General features: G+C 40.5%; 1 long non-coding RNA gene across 1 annotated transcript; it reads right to left on the bottom strand.

Moving 5' to 3' along the window:
* Positions 1 to 3,397: 3,397 nt before the first annotated feature.
* On the bottom strand, positions 3,398 to 6,948 carry LOC138975213 (uncharacterized). The gene is made up of 2 exons (XR_011458552.1): positions 6,278 to 6,948; positions 3,398 to 5,116 (listed from the first exon to the last, which is right to left on the bottom strand). It is a non-coding gene; the product is annotated as an uncharacterized lncRNA (long non-coding RNA).

Raw genomic sequence — 6,948 nt, 5'->3', positions numbered from 1 at the left:
ATTTCCACTAGGCCAACCGTGCCCGTCTGTGTACAGGGATTTCCTCAAGAAAATTAAGAAGAAGAAGAATAGCCCTATTGGTAAAATATGATATCTTTCTATCCTTTTCTTTAGTTTTCAAAGTCAAAGTAATGAGAAAGTCCTCCTGTTAAACCGCATTTTGCATGTCCAGGGATGGCAAAATCATCGCGCGCCAACCAGCCGAGTAACTTCAAGGAAGTAACAAGCCTGTACAAAGTTTGACAGGCCCGGTACATGTATGTATACCACACAACAAATTATGAGCGTTAGATTTCTTTACACCATTTAAAGTAAATTAAACAGCTTTGATGCGCACAGGAGCCTCATTTTTGTTTCACTAGAACATAGCGATGATTTTTTTATCTCTTTAATTTGACCAGAAAACAACGTTTCAGTCTCAGAGAGATCTATCGAATGCCAAAGCTGATTTTAGGTAAACCTGATATCGTTACACAAATTAACGATTTAATTCCTTTTCCTGGGCCCAGCTTTCGCATATACTTGAATATACGACTGAACTGATGCTTCCTTGCCAAAGTAACGCTGGACTTCAGGGTCTATGTCGACCAAATGTGGGTGCATTCCCTGTCAGCATTTTCCCTGTATATATAAGGAATACACCTGGGTGGATTTCCAGTAGGAAAGTACGATACCACTCAATCTTGCGCCAACCTAGTGACTACCTTTACCCGATTTGAATAACCCTAGCTTTACTTCTCCTTCCAAAATGGTGGTTCGACAGGAGAATCTTTTGGAAATCCTGAATTCATGTGCGGCATTCAGCCAAACAAACATGCTTCGGCGAGAAAGGCGGAGACTCGGAATGGCTTTAGATAAAGAAACATGCCCCCCCCCCCCCCCCCCCAATTTAAGACTTCCTCTCTTATAAAATAAAGACCCTATCAGCATAACCCAGCTAGCAAGCTTTCGTCGGCCGACTGACGATTTCAGTCGGGTGACGTCGTCATATGTCGTGTGTCGACGTCCGTTGTAGCGCCGATATCGTTTTGACTGTGTAAAACTCGGCAAATGTACGTAATAAACCCCGACATCGGCCCGACGCAATGTTGCTGTCGATAAAAATATGCAGAGTTACGGGAGATAACAAATTTATTATCATTATTTTAACATTTGTTACGTCCCCTGTTCAAACGTCGGGCCGTCAACGGCGTGACATGACCCTGCAAATGCGAAACTAAATTATTCATATTTGTTGACTTTTTCACATAGGAGTAGAATAATTAATTGTAAGTTTTGTTTGTATATTTGCAATCAAATACAGCATGAGCTCAAACCATGAGTTTTACATTTTAAAAATACGCCATCATATATACTTGAATTACTCAAATAGCTTTCCTTACGGTAAACAAGATGAACATGGCTGCTACTTTCCCACGTGAGCGAATTTTATTTGTTTTCTTAGTTCAAGTTAATATCGAAAGAAGAGACATTCTTGCGAATGTTGAACAGCACATTGATGATATGTTATCCGAGACGAATGTCGCCTCGGGATCTCAATCTGAGTGCTGGTCCCAGTGCCACGTGGTGGCGGTGATAGTTCAATAGTTGTGTAGCCAGTCAGAGACTTGGCAGTGACAATCAGAGCCGCCGACGTCAACTCGAGGACAACCGACGGATGGAGCTAGTAAGTGATTTTGTTTTTTACATACTGCTGAATCTGTAGCTGTACGTGTGGTTTGCACTGTTACACTTGGGGGGGGGGGGGGGTGTACATGCTGATGTATCTGTAGCTGTAGGTGTGTATTGCATTGTAACACTTGGGGGGGGGTGTTGTACATACTGATCTATCTGTAGCTGGTGGTGTGTTTTGCACTGATGCACACTTGGGGGGGGGGGGGGGGGGGGTGGGGGGGGTGTACCTACTGCCGAATCTGTAGCTGTAGGTGTGTTTTGCACAGTAACACTGGGGGGGGGGGGGGGGGGGGGGTTGTACATACTGCTGAATCTGTAGCTGTAGGTGCATGTGTTTTGTACTGTTACACTTGGGGGGGGGGGGGGGGGGTATACATACTGATGTATCTGGAGCTGTAGGTGTGTTATGTACTGTTACAGTAGGGGGGGAGGGGGGGGAGTTGAACATACTGCTGTATCTGTAGCTGTAGGTGTGTTGTGTACTGTTACAGTAGGGGGGAGAGGGGGTTGAACATACTGCTGTTTTTTTTAGCTGTAGGTGTGTTTTGCACACAGGGGTGGGGGGTGGGGGGTGGGGTTGGGGTTGTACATACTGCTGTATCTGTATCTCTAGGTGTGTTTTGCACTCTACACGGGGGAAGGGGGTGGAGTGTTGTACATACTGCTGTATCTGTAGCTCTAGGTGTGTTTTGGACTCTACACGGGGGAAGGGGGGGGAGTGTTGTACATACTGCTGTATCTGAAGCCGTAGGTATGTTTTGTACTGTTACAGTGGTGGCAGCGGGGGGAGGGGGGTGTACATAATTCTGAATCTGTAGCTGTAAATGAGTTTTGTACTGTTACAGTGGAGGGGGGGGGGGGGTTGTGGGTTGTACATACAGCTGTATGTGTGTTTTGCACTGTTACACTGGGGGGAGGTGGGGAGGGGGGGTTGTACACACTGCTGTATCTGTAGCAGTAGGTGCGATTTGTGCTGTTACAGTTGGGGGGGGGGTGTACATACTGCTGTAGCTGTAGGTGTTTTTTGACTCACATGCGAAGCAAAAGTGAGTCTATGTACTCACCCGAGTCGTCCGTCCGTCCGTCCGTCCGTCCCGGCGTCCGTCCGTCCGGAAAACTTTAACGTTGGATATTTCTTGGACACTATTAAGTCTATCAACACCTGATGTGGCCTGATGGTGTATGGTTACAAGATCTCAAAAAACATGTGCGGCAACTTGACCTCACTTCAAGTTCAAGGTCACAGGGGCCGTAATTGTGACAGGGTAGGCAAGCACTTTTTTTTTCTTTTTGAAACAGCTTGCTGCTTGTTTGATTTTTGCAAGCAGAATAACCTAATTAAGGGAAACCATTTTAAATTTTGAGTGAAAAGCAATTTTTGGAGGTTTTATTCACCAAAATGTGAGAAAAACGTTATAAAATGTGCTTTTTTTAAAATGTTGCAGTTTGTGAACCAGTGCATGTTTTGATCCAATTTTTCTTCTTTGCAGCAATATGTGTGTGTTTAATAATTCTGTGTATCGAAAAGCATTTCTAAGCAATATATTATTTTAATTTAGCATTTTCAGTTACCGGTTCAGTTCTGATAAGAAAAATACATGAAATCCTAACTGTCAGACTCATAAAAACCCAACCAATGCACTGAACTCTTATTCCATACACAGAACTGATGCTGTACAACTCATAAACAACATATACAAAAACTGAACAAATCCATCAAGCCTTTCAAAAGTTGCAACATTTTAATTGTAGCGTTTTGTCTGAAAATTACATTCAGAGAAAACAGCATTTTAAAGATTTGAACCAGTACATAAAAAAACCAGTAGCACAGTGCACCCTGAATTCATATGTTTTTATCAGAATGACCACTTTACTATGTAGGGAAAAGGATTTGACAATCAAATTATCAGGATTTTTTTTATATACATGTACATCATATGAAAACAACCATCTTTGTTTGTACCGATATGAAAACATGAATCAGAACCAAACTGTCAGACTCATAAAAACCCAACCAATGCACTTAACTCTTATTCCATACACAAAACTGACGCTTTACAAATCATAAACAACATAAACAAAAATGAAACAAATCCATCAAGCCATTCAAAAGTTGCAACATTTTAATTACAGATGTTTGTCTGAAAATTACATTCAGAGAAAACAGCATTTGAAAGATTCCAACCAGTACCTCAAACTAGTAGCACAGTGCAGCCTGAATTGATATGTTTTTATAAGAATAACCACTTTACTATGATGGGGAAATGATTTGACGATCAAATTATCCAGACTTTTTTTAAAAAAATCATTTGAAAACTCATCTATGTTAGTGCAGATATGAATCAAAACGAAACTGTCGGACTCATAAAAACACAAGGAATCCACTGTATTCTTATTCCATGCACAGAAATGGTGCTTCACAAATTATAAACAACATATACAAAATTGGAACAAATCCATCTTGCCATTCAAAAGTTACATTTTAATTACCACATTTTGTCTCAAATTACATGTAGAGAAAACAGCATGTAAAAGAGTCTCACTAGTACCCCGGTAAACTAGTACCACAGTAGAGCTTGAATTAATGGGGTGGTTTTTTTTAACCAGAATAACACTTTAACTATGAAGGGGAAATGATTTGATAATCAAATTATCAGATTTTTTTTATTTAAAAAAAATCATATGAAAACATTAAAAAAGTCAATTATCTGTGTTTGTGCTGATATGAAAATATTGATCAAAACCAAACTGTCAGATTCATAAAAACCCAACGGATGCACTGATTTCTTATTCCATTGCATAGAAATGATGCTTCACAAATCATCAACAACATTACATAATTATATATACACAAATGGAACAAAGCTATCAAGCCATTCAAAAGTTGCAACATTTTAATTACAATATTTCTGTGCTCAATCCTAACACTGCAGCAAATTTCTGTAAAGCTGAATGTCCCTTTCCATGTACCAACATGGTCATACACGGATTATTTAAAATGCAACTTTACCACCCGAAGCGTTGCAAACACCGGGAGAAGAGTAAACAACTGCAGACTTGAATGGACACTCATATGCACTCCAGATGCAGGGCCTGTGCAAATCCTTGGGCTGATGCATCACCTTCTTTCATAATCAGACTGCTATCAGACAAGCATTCAGTACAGGATATAGACCTTTCAGCAATAGATTGAGCTGATCAATGTTGACAAAAGCCCAACACATGTCAGCGGAGTGACGTTGCACAGTACCAGTATCCATATCTGCTTGTGATGGGTCAGAAGATGGCAAAGTATCTGTATCTTCTTATGGTTGGTCAGAAGATGGCAAAGCTGATGTTTCTGCTGTGGAAGAGGGTAGTTCCGGTTTAGCAAACTTTTCCATCAGGTCAATCTTTCTCCTCGCTGCCACCACAGGAGGACTGGCTCTCCCCTTGCTCCAACCTAATAAATACACAAACACTGATTTAATATTTGATACAACTGTCCATGGTTTTTGTTTGTAATAAGCTGCAAAATTTAAGACTCAATATAAACGTCAACAAGTGCTTGTACTTTATTTTGCAAATGACCATGTTACATGGGGTGTACCTCAACTTTTTGGCTAGGCCGGTAAATCAGAAATCCCAATCAGCCCCCAACCACTGAACCAGGCGGGTTTTCTTACAACCACCTCAGCGGCTCGTACCCACATATGTCGGTTGACGAACACACACACACACACAAAAGACATTCATTAATTGGCCCCTATCACAAAATTTACATGTCAAGTTTACTATGGGATTTGAGTAACCACACAATCACATACACACAGGAACTAATACTGAAACTAGCTGAATTATTTTCTTTCTTTCTTTCTTTCTTTTCATATTTTTCTTTTAAAATTAATTTATTTCATCACACTTGCTATGTATTTGCTTGTTTCTTGTCTGTTGTCTGTTTTGTGTGTGTTCTGTGTGTGTGTATACATTTTCAGATTTCCTAAACCTAGCACTGTTTGCAGGTGATCTTTATGCTTTTGATTCATGAGTTGCATCCCCAGTCCTTTAGTTTAACTCTTTTTTTTTTTCTTTGGTGAAGTAAATTGGATCTATTTTTTTATTCCTTAGTTAATGGAAAAGATTTGACAACAATATTGCTGTCAATGATAGGTTGGTCAGCCATGCTGGTGTAAACCAATCCTTTAGAATTAGAGAACGCTCTCTAGTAGGGTACTTATTTTCCTACGGTCAATGACCAGAAACAGAAACTGTGTCAGTCGTACATCGATCAGATGCTGCTTCTCAGTTTGACCCCAGACAAAGAATAATGATGACATGTTACACCATAGTAAGCTCTCAAGGACTGGCCAGCGAAGAACAATAAAATAGGGGTTGTGAAGACGATATCACAGAGATGATCGAGGGAGGGGGGGGGGGGGGGGGGATGCGGCGGCGGCATGGTCAGTAAATTGGATCAAGAAACACGCAAAATACTTCAGACACAAACTGTTTATCATTTACCTGCAAACCCTAACACATTCTTACAACAACAACAACATAACAATGTGCAATAAATCACGTTGTCAAACAAACAAGATCGAAAAGAGAAAGAAGCAAAACCCACCTCGTCGAGTCAAGAATCTTAGAATGTCGTCTGCTTCAATACGATAATGTTGGTTCATTTCGGAGTGTTGTTACTTCCTTCTACTGTTCGCTGCTGCTGGTTCATCTTTCTCTGATATTTCTTGCCACTATGCCGAACATTTCCAATGTTAGGGTTGTTCTCCGCAGCTCAAAACTTTGAAAAATGCTGCTGAATCGGTGAAAACGTCATGGATTTGTTGACACCGGGGGACTGATAAGTTGTCTACTGCGCTTGCGCCAAATGCCTTTGACCTACATATATTTGCATATATTAATTCCGGGGTTTCGGTTGGAACGAATTCTCTCTCTTTGTGCCTATGTCAACGGAAATTCCCCAACGGTGATGACGTCATCTTGAAGAACGGAAATTTCCACACAGTTTGAACAGCGAAGGGTCATGTCATGTGCGCACATTTACCAGCACGGAGTATCCAAAGTTGACCATTTTTTCGATTTTTTTGATAAAACACAGAAAAAAACAACAAAACATCGGTTTGAAAATGGTTTTATTTACATGAATACATGTCTAAAATGACAAAAGCAGATTATTGAATGCATTCCAGGATGTTCAAAGGTGTGAAAAATGCAACAACCCCAAAAAGGTGTATGAGACCAAAAATAACTCATTTTGCCTACCCGGTCTGCCCTTAA

The sequence above is a fragment of the Littorina saxatilis genome, linkage group LG9, assembly GCF_037325665.1.
Source record: "Littorina saxatilis isolate snail1 linkage group LG9, US_GU_Lsax_2.0, whole genome shotgun sequence".
Lineage (NCBI taxonomy): Eukaryota > Metazoa > Mollusca > Gastropoda > Littorinimorpha > Littorinidae > Littorina > Littorina saxatilis.
The sequence above is the reverse complement of the archived record's forward strand: the minus strand, read 5'-3'. Positions and strand labels throughout refer to the sequence as shown.